The sequence below is a fragment of the Accipiter gentilis genome, unplaced genomic scaffold, assembly GCF_929443795.1.
Source record: "Accipiter gentilis unplaced genomic scaffold, bAccGen1.1, whole genome shotgun sequence".
Lineage (NCBI taxonomy): Eukaryota > Metazoa > Chordata > Aves > Accipitriformes > Accipitridae > Astur > Astur gentilis.
Window position 1 is genome coordinate 659,924 of NW_026060858.1, and position 15,672 is coordinate 675,595.

Here is a 15,672-nt window from a genome sequence, read left to right on the forward strand (position 1 = left end):
TGTTTCGAGGTAGAACCGGTTCCCCCACCGGTACTCTGGGGTTGGAGCGGAACCCTTTGTGATGCGCCAGAGAACACCAGCTGTCCCTTCGTGCGCGCTGGACTAGACCCGGCCTCCCTACCGGACCCCACAGGTTACACCCGGTATCCCTACCTGATGCTCCGCATTAGGCTTGGCACCCATACCCGATCTTCTGCGGTAGTAGCGGTACCCCCACCGTTACTCTGCGGTAGTATCGGTACACCCACCGGTACTCCGGGGTAGTACGTGAACCCTTACTGGTTCACTGGGGTACACCTGCTGACGTTACTGGCGCGCGGTGTAGACCAGACATTCCTACCTGACCCTCCGTTTTAGGCCCGGTATCCCTACCTGATGCTCCGTTGTTGGCCTGGCACCCCTACCCGATATGCTGGGGTAGTACCGGTATCCCCACCGGTACTCTGCGGTAGTATTGGTACACCCACCGGTACTCCAGGGCAGTACCTGAACCCTTACTGGTTCGCTGGGGTACACCTGCTGACCTTACAGGCGTGCCGTGTATACCAGACATTCCTACCTGACACTCCAGGCTAGGCCCGGTATCCCTACCTGATGCTCTGCGGTAGGCCTGGCCCCCTACCCGACAATCTGGGGTAGTACCGGTACACCCACCGGTATTCCACGGTAGTTTTGCTATACCCACATGTATTCCTGGATTGTACCGGAACCCTTACTGGTGCGCCGGGGTACACCTGCTGGCCCTACGGGCGCGCCGCATTACGCCCACCCTTCCTACCTGACCCACCGGGGTAGGCCTGGTATACCTACCCGATGTTTCGAGGTAGAACCGGTTCCCCCACCGGTACTCTGGGGTTGGAACGGAACCCTTTGTGATGCGCCAGAGAACACCAGCTGTCCCTTCGTGCGCGCTGGACTAGACCCGGCCTCCCTACCGGACCCCACAGGTAAGACCCGCTATCCCTACGTGATTCTCCGCATTAGGCTTGGCACCCATACCCGATGTTCTGGGGTAGTAGCGGTACCCCCACCGTTACTCTGCGGTAGTATCGGTACACCCACCGGTACTCCGGTGAAGTACGTGAACCCTTACTGGTTCACTGGGGTACACCTGATGACGTTACTGGCGCACGGTGTAGACCAGACATTCCTACCTGACCCTCCGCTTTAGGCCCGGTATCCCTACCTGATGCTCCGTTGTTGGCCTGGCACCCCTACCCGATATGCTGGGGTAGTACCGGTACCCCCACCGGTACTCTGCGGTAGTATTGGTATACCCACCGGTACTCCAGGGCAGTACCTGAACCCTTACTGGTTCGCTGGGGTACACCTGCTGACCTTACGGGCGTGCTGTGTAGACGAGACATTCCTACCTGACCCTCCAAGCTAGGCCCGGTATTCCTACCTGATGCTCTGCGGTAGGCCTGGCCCCCTACCCGACAATCTGGGGTACTATCGGTACACACAGAGGTACTCCGCGGTGGTTTTGCTATACCCACCGGTACTCCTGGATTGTACCGGAACCCTTACTGGTGCGCCGGGGTACACCTGCTGACCCAACGGGCGTGCCGCTTTACGCCCACCCTTCCTACCTGACCCTCCGGGGTAGGCCTGGTATACCTAACCGATGTTTCGAGGTAGAACCGGTTCCCCCACCGGTACTCTGGGGTTGGAACGGAACCCTTTGTGATGCGCCAGAGAACACCAGCTGTCCCTTCGTGCGCGCTGGACTAGACCTGGCCTCCCTACCGGACCCCACAGGTTACACCTGGTATCCCTACCTGATGCTCCGCATTAGGCTTGGCACCCATACCCGATGTTCTGGGGTAGTAGCGGTACCCCCACCGTTACTCTGCGGTAGTATCGGTACACCCACCAGTACTCCGGGGTAGTACGTGAACGCTTACTGGTTCACTGGGGTACACCTGATGACGTTACAGGCACACGGTATAGAACAGACATTCTTCCTGACCCTCCGTGTTAGTCCCGGTATCCCTACCTGATGCTCCGTTGTTGGCCTGGCACCCCTACCCGATATGCTGGGGTAGTACCGGAACCCCAACCGGTACTCTGCGGTAGTATTGGTACACCCACCGGTACTCCAGGGCAGTACCTGAACACTTACTGGTTCGCTGGGGTACACCTGCTGACCTTACGGGCGTGCTGTGTAGACCAGACATTCCTACCTGACCCTCCAGGCTAGGCCCAGTATCCCTACCTGATGCTCTGCGGTAGGCCTGGCCCCCTACCCGACAATCTGGGGTAGTACCGGTACACCCACTTGTACTCCGCGGTACTTTTGCTATACCCACCGGTACTCCTGGATTGTACCGGAACCCGTACTGGTGCGCCGGGGTACACCTGCTGACCCTACGGGCACACTGCTTTGGACCCACCCTTCCTACGTGACCCTCCGGGGTAGGCCTGGTATATCTACCCGATGTTTCGAGGTAGAACCGTTTCCCCACCGGTACTCTGGGGTTGGAACGGAACCCTTTGTGATGCGCCAGAGAACACCAGCTGTCCCGTCGTGCGCGATGGACTACACCCGGCCTCCCTACCGGACCCCACAGGTTAGACCCGCTATCCCTACCTGATGCTCCGCATTAGGCTTGGCACCCATACCCGATGTTCTGGGGTAGTAGCGGTACCCCCACCGTTACTCTGCGGTAGTATCGGTACACCCACCGGTACTCCGGGGTAGTACGTGAACCCTTACTGGTTCACTGGGGTACCCCTGGTGACGTTACTGGCGCGAGGTGTAGACCGGATATTCCTACCTGACCCTCCGTTTTAGGCCCGGTATCCCTACCTGATGCTCCGTTGTTGGCCTGGCACCCCTACCCGATATGCTGGGGTAGTACCGGTACCCCCACCGGTACTCTGCGGTAGTATGGGTACACCCACCGGTACTCCAGGGCAGTACCTGAACCCTTACTGGTTCGCTGGGGTACACCTGCTGACCTTACGGGCGTGCTGTGTAGACCAGACATTCCTACCTGACCCTCCAGGCTAGGCCCGGTATCCCTACCTGATGCTCTGCGGTAGGCCTGGCCCCCTACCCGACAATCTGGGGTAGTACCGGTACACCCACCGGTATTCCACGGTAGTTTTGCTATACCCACATGTATTCCTGGATTGTACCGGAACCCTTACTGGTGCGCCGGTGTACACCTGCTGGCCCTACGGGCGCGCCGCTTTACGCCCACCCTTCCTACCTGACCCTCCGGGGTAGGCCTGGTATACCTACCCGATGTTTCGAGGTAGAACCGGTTCCCCCACCGGTACTCTGGGGTTGGAGCGGAACCCTTTGTGATGCGCCAGAGAACACCAGCTGTCCCTTCGTGCGCGCTGGACTAGACCCGGCCTCCCTACCGGACCCCACAGGTTACACCCGGTATCCCTACCTGATGCTCCGCATTAGGCTTGGCACCCATACCCGATCTTCTGCGGTAGTAGCGGTACCCCCACCGTTACTCTGCGGTAGTATCGGTACACCCACCGGTACTCCGGGGTAGTACGTGAACCCTTACTGGTTCACTGGGGTACACCTGCTGACGTTACTGGCGCGCGGTGTAGACCAGACATTCCTACCTGACCCTCCGTTTTAGGCCCGGTATCCCTACCTGATGCTCCGTTGTTGGCCTGGCACCCCTACCCGATATGCTGGGGTAGTACCGGTATCCCCACCGGTACTCTGCGGTAGTATTGGTACACCCACCGGTACTCCAGGGCAGTACCTGAACCCTTACTGGTTCGCTGGGGTACACCTGCTGACCTTACAGGCGTGCCGTGTATACCAGACATTCCTACCTGACACTCCAGGCTAGGCCCGGTATCCCTACCTGATGCTCTGCGGTAGGCCTGGCCCCCTACCCGACAATCTGGGGTAGTACCGGTACACCCACCGGTATTCCACGGTAGTTTTGCTATACCCACATGTATTCCTGGATTGTACCGGAACCCTTACTGGTGCGCCGGGGTACACCTGCTGGCCCTACGGGCGCGCCGCATTACGCCCACCCTTCCTACCTGACCCGCCGGGGTAGGCCTGGTATACCTACCCGATGTTTCGAGGTAGAACCGGTTCCCCCACCGGTACTCTGGGGTTGGAACGGAACCCTTTGTGATGCGCCAGAGAACACCAGCTGTCCCTGCGTGCGCGCTGGACTAGACCCGGCCTCCCTACCGGACCCCACAGGTAAGACCCGCTATCCCTACGTGATTCTCCGCATTAGGCTTGGCACCCATACCCGATGTTCTGGGGTAGTAGCGGTACCCCCACCGTTACTCTGCGGTAGTATCGGTACACCCACCGGTACTCCGGTGAAGTACGTGAACCCTTACTGGTTCACTGGGGTACACCTGATGACGTTACTGGCGCACGGTGTAGACCAGACATTCCTACCTGACCCTCCGCTTTAGGCCCGGTATCCCTACCTGATGCTCCGTTGTTGGCCTGGCACCCCTACCCGATATGCTGGGGTAGTACCGGTACCCCCACCGGTACTCTGCGGTAGTATTGGTATACCCACCGGTACTCCAGGGCAGTACCTGAACCCTTACTGGTTCGCTGGGGTACACCTGCTGACCTTACGGGCGTGCTGTGTAGACGAGACATTCCTACCTGACCCTCCAAGCTAGGCCCGGTATTCCTACCTGATGCTCTGCGGTAGGCCTGGCCCCCTACCCGACAATCTGGGGTACTATCGGTACACACAGAGGTACTCCGCGGTGGTTTTGCTATACCCACCGGTACTCCTGGATTGTACCGGAACCCTTACTGGTGCGCCGGGGTACACCTGCTGACCCAACGGGCGTGCCGCTTTACGCCCACCCTTCCTACCTGACCCTCCGGGGTAGGCCTGGTATACCTAACCGATGTTTCGAGGTAGAACCGGTTCCCCCACCGGTACTCTGGGGTTGGAACGGAACCCTTTGTGATGCGCCAGAGAACACCAGCTGTCCCTTCGTGCGCGCTGGACTAGACCTGGCCTCCCTACCGGACCCCACAGGTTACACCTGGTATCCCTACCTGATGCTCCGCATTAGGCTTGGCACCCATACCCGATGTTCTGGGGTAGTAGCGGTACCCCCACCGTTACTCTGCGGTAGTATCGGTACACCCACCAGTACTCCGGGGTAGTACGTGAACGCTTACTGGTTCACTGGGGTACACCTGATGACGTTACAGGCACACGGTATAGAACAGACATTCTTCCTGACCCTCCGTGTTAGTCCCGGTATCCCTACCTGATGCTCCGTTGTTGGCCTGGCACCCCTACCCGATATGCTGGGGTAGTACCGGAACCCCAACCGGTACTCTGCGGTAGTATTGGTACACCCACCGGTACTCCAGGGCAGTACCTGAACACTTACTGGTTCGCTGGGGTACACCTGCTGACCTTACGGGCGTGCTGTGTAGACCAGACATTCCTACCTGACCCTCCAGGCTAGGCCCAGTATCCCTACCTGATGCTCTGCGGTAGGCCTGGCCCCCTACCCGACAATCTGGGGTAGTACCGGTACACCCACTTGTACTCCGCGGTACTTTTGCTATACCCACCGGTACTCGTGGATTGTACCGGAACCCGTACTGGTGCGCCGGGGTACACCTGCTGACCCTACGGGCACACTGCTTTGGACCCACCCTTCCTACGTGACCCTCCGGGGTAGGCCTGGTATATCTACCCGATGTTTCGAGGTAGAACCGTTTCCCCACCGGTACTCTGGGGTTGGAACGGAACCCTTTGTGATGCGCCAGAGAACACCAGCTGTCCCTTCGTGCGCGCTGGACTAGACCCGGCCTCCCTACCGGACCCCACAGGTTAGACCCGCTATCCCTACCTGATGCTCCGCATTAGGCTTGGCACCCATACCCGATGTTCTGGGGTAGTAGCGCTACCCCCACCGCTACTCTGCGGTAGTATCGGTACACCCACCGGTACTCCGGGGTAGTACGTGAACCCTTACTGGTTCACTGGGGTACACCTGGTGACGTTACTGGCGCGAGGTGTAGACCAGACATTCCTCCCTGACCCTCCGCTTTAGGCCCGGTATCACTACCTGATGCTCCGTGTTTGGCCTGGCACCCCTACCCGATATGCTGGGGTAGTACCGGTACCCCCACCGGTACTCTGCGGTAGTATTGGTACACCCACCGGTACTCCAGGGCAGTACCTGAACCCTTACTGGTTCGCTGGGGTACACCTGCTGACCTTACGGGCGTGCTGTGTAGACCAGACATTCCTACCTGACCCTCCAGGCTAGGCCCGGTATCCCTACCTGATGCTCTGCGGTAGGCCTGGCCCCCTACCCGACAATCTGGGGTACTATCGGTACACCCACCGGTACTCCGCGGTACTTTTGCTATACCCACCGGTACTCCTGGATTGTACCGGAACCCTTACTGGTGCGCCGGGGTACACCTGCTGACCCTACGGGCACACTGCTTTGGACCCACCCTTCCTACCTGACCCGCCGGGGTAGGCCTGGTATACCTACCCGATGTTTCGAGGTAGAACCGGTTCCCCCACTGGTACTCTGGGGTTGGAACGGAACCCTTTGTGATGCGCAAGAGAACACCAGCTGTCCCTTCGTGCGCGCTGGACTAGACCCGGCCTCCCTACCGGACCCCACAGGTTAGACCCGCTATCCCTACCTGATGCTCCGCATTAGGCTTGGCACCCATACCCGATCTTCTGCGGTAGTAGCGGTACCCCCACCGTTACTCTGCGGTAGTATCGGTACACCCACCGGTGCTCCGGGGTAGTACGTGAACCCTTACTGGTTCACTGGGGTACACCTGCTGACGTTACTGGCGCGCGGTGTAGACCAGACATTCCTACCTGACCCTCCGTTTTAGGCCCGGTATCCCTACCTGATGCTCCGTTGTTGGCCTGGCACCCCTACACGACATGCTGGGGTAGTACCGGTACCCCCACCGGTAATCTGCGGTAGTATTGGTACACCCACCGGTACTCCAGGGTAGTACCTGAACCCTTACTGGTTCGCTGGGGTACACCTGCTGACCTTACGGGCGTGCTCTGTAGACCAGACATTCCTACCTGACCCTCCAGGCTAGGCCCGGTATCCCTACCTGATGCTCTGCGGTAGGCCTGGCCCCCTACGCGACAATCTGGGGTAGTACCGGTACACCCACCGGTGTTCCGCTGTAGTTTTGCTATACCCACCGGTACTCCTGGATTGTACCGGAACCCTTACTGGTGCGCCGCGGTACACCTGCTGACACTACGGGCGCGCCGCTTTACGCCCACCCTTCCTACCTGACCCTCCGGGGTAGGCCTGGTATACCTACCCGATGTTTCGAGGTAGAACCGGTTCCCCCACCGGTACTCTGGGCTTGGAACGGAACCCTTTGTGATGCGCCAGAGAACACCAGCTGTCCCTTCAGGCGCGCAGGACTAGACCCGGCCTCCCTACCGGACCCCACAGGTTACACCCGGTATTCCTACCTGATGCTCCGCATTTGGCTTGCCACCCATACCCGATCTTCTGCGGTAGTAGCGGTACCCCCACCGTTACTCTGCAGTAGTATCAGTACACCCACCGGTACTCCGGGGTAGTACGTGAACCCTTACTGGTTCACTGGGGTACACCTGATGACGTTACAGGCACACGGTATAGAACAGACATTCTTCCTGACCCTCCGTGTTAGTCCCGGTATCCCTACCTGATGCTCCGTTGTTGGCCTGGCACCCCTACCCGATATGCTGGGGTAGTACCGGTACCCCCACCGGTACTCTGCGGTAGTATTGGTACACCCACCGGTACTCCAGGGCAGTACCTGAACACTTACTGGTTCGCTGGGGTACACCTGCTGACCTTACGGGCGTGCTGTGTAGACCAGACATTCCTACCTGACCCTCCAGGCTAGGCCCGGTATCCCTACCTGATGCTCTGCGGTAGGCCTGGCCCCCTACCCGACAATCTGGGGTAGTACCGGTACACCCACTGGTACTCCGCGGTACTTTTGCTATACCCACCGGTACTCCTGGATTGTACTGGAACCCGTACTGGTGCGCCGGGGTACACCTGCTGACCCTAGGGGCACACTGCTTTGGACCCACCCTTCCTACGTGACCCTCCGGGGTAGGCCTGGTATACCTACCCGATGTTTCGAGGTAGAACCGTTTCCCCACCGGTACTCTGGGGTTGGAACGGAACCCTTTGTGATGCGCCAGAGAACACCAGCTGTCCCTTCGTGCGCGCTGGACTAGACCCGGCCTCCCTACCGGACCCCACAGGTTACACCCGGTATCCCTACCTGATGCTCCGCATTAGGCTTGGCACCCATACCCGATGTTCTGGGGTAGTAGCGGTACCCCCACCGTTACTCTGCGGTAGTATCGGTACACCCACCGGTACTCCGGTGTAGTACGTGAACACTTACTGGTTCACTGGGGTACACCTGCTGACGTTACTGGCGCGCGGTGTAGACCAGACATTCCTACCTGACCCTCCGTTTTAGGCCCGGTATCCCTACCTGATGCTCTGTTCTTGGCCTGGCACCCATACCCGATATGCTGGGGTAGTACCGGTATCCCCACCGGTACTCTGCGGTAGTATTGGTACACCCACCGGTACTCCAGGGCAGTACCTGAACCCTTACTGGTTCACTGGGGTACACCTGCTGACCTTACAGGCGTGCCGTGTATACCAGACATTCCTACCTGACACTCCAGGCTAGGCCCGGTATCCCTACCTGATGCTCTGCGGTAGGCCTGGCCCCCTACGCGACAATCTGGGGTAGTACCGGTACACCCACCGGTATTCCACGGTAGTTTTGCTATACCCACATGTATTCCTGGATTGTACCGGAACCCTTACTGGTGCGCCGGTGTACACCTGCTGGCCCTACGGGCGCGCCGCTTTACGCCCACCCTTCCTACCTGACCCACCGGGGTAGGCCTGGTATACCTACCCGATGTTTCGAGGTAGAACCGGTTCCCCCACCGGTACTCTGGGGTTGGAACGGAACCCTTTGTGATGCGCCAGAGAACACCAGCTGTCCCGTCGTGCGCGCTGGACTAGACCCGGCCTCCCTACCGGACCCCACAGGTTAGACCCGCTATCCCTACCTGATGCTCCGCATTAGGCTTGGCACCCATACCCAATCTTCTGCGGTAGTAGCGGTACCCCCACCGTTACTCTGCAGTAGTATCAGTACACCCACCGGTACTCCGGGGTAGTACGTGAAACCTTACTGGTTCACTGGGGTACACCTGATGACGTTACAGGCACACGGTATAGAACAGACATTCTTCCTGACCCTCTGTGTTAGACCCGCTATCCCTACCTGATGCTCCGTTGTTGGCCTGGCACCCCTACCCGATATGCTGGGGTAGTACCGGTACCCCCACCGGTACTCTGCGGTAGTATTGGTACACCCACCGGTACTCCAGGGCAGTACCTGAACCCTTACTGGTTCGCTGGGGTACACCTGCTGACCTTACGGGCGTGCTGTGTAGACCAGACATTCCTACCTGACCCTCCAGGCTAGGCCCGGTATCCCTACCTGATGCTCTGCGGTAGGCCTGGCCCCCTACCCGACAATCTGGGGTAGTACCGGTACACCCACTTGTACTCCGCGGTACTTTTGCTATACCCACCGGTACTCCTGGATTGTACCGGAACCCGTACTGGTGCGCCGGGGTACACCTGCTGACCCTACGGGCACACTGCTTTGGACCCACCCTTCCTACGTGACCCTCCGGGGTAGGCCTGGTATATCTACCCGATGTTTCGAGGTAGAACCGTTTCCCCACCGGTACTCTGGGGTTGGAACGGAACCCTTTGTGATGCGCCAGAGAACACCAGCTGTCCCGTCGTGCGCGCTGGACTAGACCCGGCCTCCCTACCGGACCCCACAGGTTAGACCCGCTATCCCTACCTGATGCTCCGCATTAGGCTTGGCACCCATACCCGATGTTCTGGGGTACTAGCGGTACCCCCACCGTTACTCTGCGGTAGTATCGGTACACCCACCGGTACTCCGGTGTAGTACGTGAACACTTACTGGTTCACTGGGGTACACCTGATGACGTTACTGGTGCGCGGTGTAGACCAGACATTACTACCTGACCCTCCGTTTTAGGCCCGGTATCCCTACCTGATGCTCCGTTGTTGGCCTGGCACCCCTACCCGATATGCTGGGGTAGTACTGGTACCCCCACCGGTACTCTGCGGTAGTATTGGTACACCCACCGGTACTCCAGGGCAGTACCTGAACCCTTACTTGTTCGCTGGGGTACACCTGCTGACCTTACGGGCGTGCTCTGTAGACCAGACATTCCTACCTGACCCTCCAGGCTAGGCCCGGTATCCCTACCTGATGCTCTGCGGTAGGCCTGGCCCCCTACCCGACAATCTGGGGTAGTACCGGTACACCCAGCGGTATTCCGCGGTAGTTTTGCTATACCCACCGGTACTCCTGGATTGTACCGGAACCCTTACTGGTGCGCCGGAGTACACCTGCTGACCCTACGGGCTCGCCGCTTTACGCCCACTCTTCCTACCTGACCCTCCGGGGTAGGCCTGGTATACCTACCCGATGTTTCGAGGTAGAACCGGTTCCCTCACCGGTACTCTGGGGTTGGAACGGAACCCTTTGTGATGCGCCAGAGAACACCAGCTGTCCCTTCGTGCGCGCTGGACTAGACCCGGCCTCCCTACCGGACCCCACAGGTTAGACCCGCTATCCCTACCTGATGCTCCGCATTAGGCTTGGCACCCATACCCGATGTTCTGGGGTACTAGCGGTACCCCCACCGTTACTCTGCGGTAGTATCGGTACACCCACCGGTACTCCGGGGTAGTACGTGAACCCTTACTGGTTCACTGGGGTACCCCTGGTGACGTTACTGGCGCGAGGTGTAGACCGGATATTCGTACCTGACCCTCCGTTTTAGGCCCGGTATCCCTACCTGATGCTCCGTTGTTGGCCTGGCACCCCTACCCGATATGCTGGGGTAGTACCGGTACCCCCACCGCTACTCTGCGGTAGTATTGGTACACCCACCGGTACTCCAGGGCAGTACCTGAACACTTACTGGTTCGCTGGGGTACACCTGCTGACCTTACGGGCGTGCTGTGTAGACCAGACATTCCTACCTGACCCTCCAGGCTAGGCCCGGTATCCCTACCTGATGCTATGCGGTAGGCCTGGCCCCCTACCCGACAATCTGGGGTAGTATCGGTACACACGGATGTATTCCGCGGTAGTTTTGCTATACCCACCGGTACTCCTGGATTGTACCGGAACCCTTACTGGTGCGCCGGGGTACACCTGCTGACCCTATGGGCGCGCCGCTTTACGCCCACCCTTCCTACCTGACCCGCCGGGGTAGGCCTGGTATACCTACCCGATGTTTCGAGGTAGAACCGCTTCCCCCACCGGTACTCTGGGGTTGGAACGGAACCCTTTGTGATGCGCCAGAGAACACCAGCTGTCCCGTCGTGCGCGCTGGACTAGACCCGGCCTCCCTACCGGACCCCACAGGTTAGACCCGCTATCCCTACCTGATGCTCCGCATTAGGCTTGGCACCCATACCCGATGTTCTGGGGTAGTACCGGTACCCCCACCGTTACTCTGCGGTAGTATCGGTACACCCACCGGTACTCCGGGGTAGTACGTGAACCCTTACTGGTTCACTGGGGTACCCCTGGTGACGTTACTGGCACGAGGTGTAGACCGGACATTCCTACCTGACCCTCCGTTTTAGGCCCGGTATCCCTACCTGATGCTCCGTTGTTGGCCTGGCACCCCTACCCGATATGGTGGGGTAGTACCGGTACCCCCACCGGTACTCTGCGGTAGTATTGGTACACCCACCGGTACTCCAGGGCAGTACCTGAACCCTTACTGGTTCCCTGGGTTACCCCTGCTGACCTTACGGGCGTGCTGTGTAGACCAGACATTCCTACCTGACCCTCCAGGCTAGGCCCGGTATCCCTACCTGATGCTCTGCGGTAGGCCTGGCCCCCTACCCGACAATCTGGGGTACTATCGGTACACACAGAGGTACTCCGCGGTACTTTTGCTATACCCACCGGTACTCGTGGATTGTACCGGAACCCGTACTGGTGCGCCGGGGTACACCTGCTGACCCTACGGGCACACTGCTTTGGACCCACCCTTCCTACGTGACCCTCCGGGGTAGGCCTGGTATATCTACCCGATGTTTCGAGGTAGAACCGTTTCCCCACCGGTACTCTGGGGTTGGAACGGAACCCTTTGTGATGCGCCAGAGAACACCAGCTGTCCCGTCGTGCGCGCTGGACTAGACCCGGCCTCCCTACCGGACCCCACAGGTTAGACCCGCTATCCCTACCTGATGCTCCGCATTAGGCTTGGCACCCATACCCGATGTTCTGGGGTACTAGCGGTACCCCCACCGTTACTCTGCGGTAGTATCGGTACACCCACCGGTACTCCGGTGTAGTACGTGAACACTTACTGGTTCACTGGGGTACACCTGATGACGTTACTGGTGCGCGGTGTAGACCAGACATTACTACCTGACCCTCCGTTTTAGGCCCGGTATCCCTACCTGATGCTCCGTTGTTGGCCTGGCACCCCTACCCGATATGCTGGGGTAGTACTGGTACCCCCACCGGTACTCTGCGGTAGTATTGGTACACCCACCGGTACTCCAGGGCAGTACCTGAACCCTTACTTGTTCGCTGGGGTACACCTGCTGACCTTACGGCGTGCTCTGTAGACCAGACATTCCTACCTGACCCTCCAGGCTAGGCCCGGTATCCCTACCTGATGCTCTGCGGTAGGCCTGGCCCCCTACCCGACAATCTGGCGTAGTACCGGTACACCCACCGGTATTCCGCGGTAGTTTTGCTATACCCACCGGTACTCCTGGATTGTACCGGAACCCTTACTGGTGCGCCGGAGTACACCTGCTGACCCTACGGGCTCGCCGCTTTACGCCCACTCTTCCTACCTGACCCTCCGGGGTAGGCCTGGTATACCTACCCGATGTTTCGAGGTAGAACCGGTTCCCTCACCGGTACTCTGGGGTTGGAACGGAACCCTTTGTGATGCGCCAGAGAACACCAGCTGTCCCTTCGTGCGCGCTGGACTAGACCCGGCCTCCCTACCGGACCCCACAGGTTAGACCCGCTATCCCTACCTGATGCTCCGCATTAGGCTTGGCACCCATACCCGATGTTCTGGGGTACTAGCGGTACCCCCACCGTTACTCTGCGGTAGTATCGGTACACCCACCGGTACTCCGGGGTAGTACGTGAACCCTTACTGGTTCACTGGGGTACCCCTGGTGACGTTACTGGCGCGAGGTGTAGACCGGATATTCGTACCTGACCCTCCGTTTTAGGCCCGGTATCCCTACCTGATGCTCCGTTGTTGGCCTGGCACCCCTACCCGATATGCTGGGGTAGTACCGGTACCCCCACCGCTACTCTGCGGTAGTATTGGTACACCCACCGGTACTCCAGGGCAGTACCTGAACACTTACTGGTTCGCTGGGGTACACCTGCTGACCTTACGGGCGTGCTGTGTAGACCAGACATTCCTACCTGACCCTCCAGGCTAGGCCCGGTATCCCTACCTGATGCTATGCGGTAGGCCTGGCCCCCTACCCGACAATCTGGGGTAGTATCGGTACACACGGATGTATTCCGCGGTAGTTTTGCTATACCCACCGGTACTCCTGGATTGTACCGGAACCCTTACTGGTGCGCCGGGGTACACCTGCTGACCCTATGGGCTCGCCGCTTTACGCCCACCCTTCCTACCTGACCCGCCGGGGTAGGCCTGGTATACCTAACCGATGTTTCGAGGTAGAACCGGTTCCCCCACCGGTACTCTGGGGTTGGAACGGAACCCTTTGTGATGCGCCAGAGAACACCAGCTGTCCCGTCGTGCGCGCTGGACTAGACCCGGCCTCCCTACCGGACCCCAGAGGTTAGACCCGGTATCCCTACCTGATGCTCCGCATTAGGCTTGGCACCCATACCCGATCTTCTGCGGTAGTAGCGGTACCCCCACCGTTACTCTGCAGTAGTATCAGTACACCCACCGGTACTCCGGGGTAGTACGTGAACCCTTACTGGTTCACTGGGGTACACCTGATGACGTTACAGGCACACGGTATAGACCAGACATTCCTACCTGACCCTCCGTTTTAGGCACGGTATCCCTACCTGATGCTCCGTTGTTGGCCTGGCACCCCTATCCGATATGCTGGGGTAGTACCGGTACCCCCACCAGTACTCTGCGGTAGTATTGGTACACCCACCGGTACTCCAGGGCAGTACCTGAACACTTACTGGTTCGCTGGGGTACACCTGCTGACCTTACGGGCGTGCTGTGTAGACCAGACATTCCTACCTGACCCTCCAGGCTTGGCCCGGTATCCCTACCTGATGCTCTGCGGTAGGCCTGGCCCCCTACCCGACAATCTGGGGTAGTACCGGTACACCCACTGGTACTCCGAGGTACTTTTGCTATACCCACCGGTACTCCTGGATTGTACCGGAACCCGTACTGGTGCGCCGGGGTACATCTGCTGACCCTACGGGCACACTGCTTTGGACCCACCCTTCCTACGTGACCCTCCGGGGTAGGCCTGGTATACCTACCCGATGTTTCGAGGTAGAACCGTTTCCCCACCGGTACTCTGGGGTTGGAGCGGAACCCTTTGTGATGCGCCAGAGAACACCAGCTGTCCCTTCGTGCGCGCTGGACTAGACCCGGCCTCCCTACCGGACCCCACAGGTTACACCCGGTATCCCTACCTGATTCTCCGCATTAGGCTTGGCACCCATACCAGATGTTCTGGGGTAGTAGCGGTACCCCCACCGTTACTCTGCGGTAGTATCGGTACACCCACCGGTACTCCGGGGTAGTACGTGAACCCTTACTGGTTCACTGGGGTACACCTGCTGACGTTACTGGCGCGCGGTGTAGACCAGACATTCCTACCTGACCCTCCGTTTTAGGCACGGTATCCCTACCTGATGCTCCGTTGTTGGCCTGGCACCCCTACCCGATATGCTGGGGTAGTACCGGTACCCCCACCAGTACTCTGCGGTAGTATTGGTACACCCACTGGTACTCCAGGGCAGTACCTGAACACTTACTGGTTCGCTGGGGTACACCTGCTGACCTTACGGGCGTGCTGTGTAGACCAGACATTCCTACCTGACCCTCCAGGCTAGGCCCGGTATCCCTACCTGATGCTCTGCGGTAGGCCTGGCCCCCTACCCGACAATCTGGGGTAGTACCGGTACACCCACCTGTATTCCACGGTAGTTTTGCTATACCCACATGTATTCCTGGATTGTACCGGAACCCTTACTGGTGCGCCGGTGTACACCTGCTGGCCCTACGGGCGCGCCGCTTTACGCCCACCCTTCCTACCTGACCCACCGGGGTAGGCCTGGTATACCTACCCGATGTTTCGAGGTAGAACCGGTTCCCCCACCGGTACTCTGGGGTTGGAACGGAACCCTTTGTGATGCGCCAGAGAACACCAGCTGTCCCTTCGTGCGCGCTGGACTAGACCCGGCCTCCCTACCGGACCCCACAGGTTAGACCCGCTATCCCTACCTGATGCTCCGCATTAGGCTTGGCACCCATACCCGATGTTCTGGGGTAGTACCGGTACCCCCAC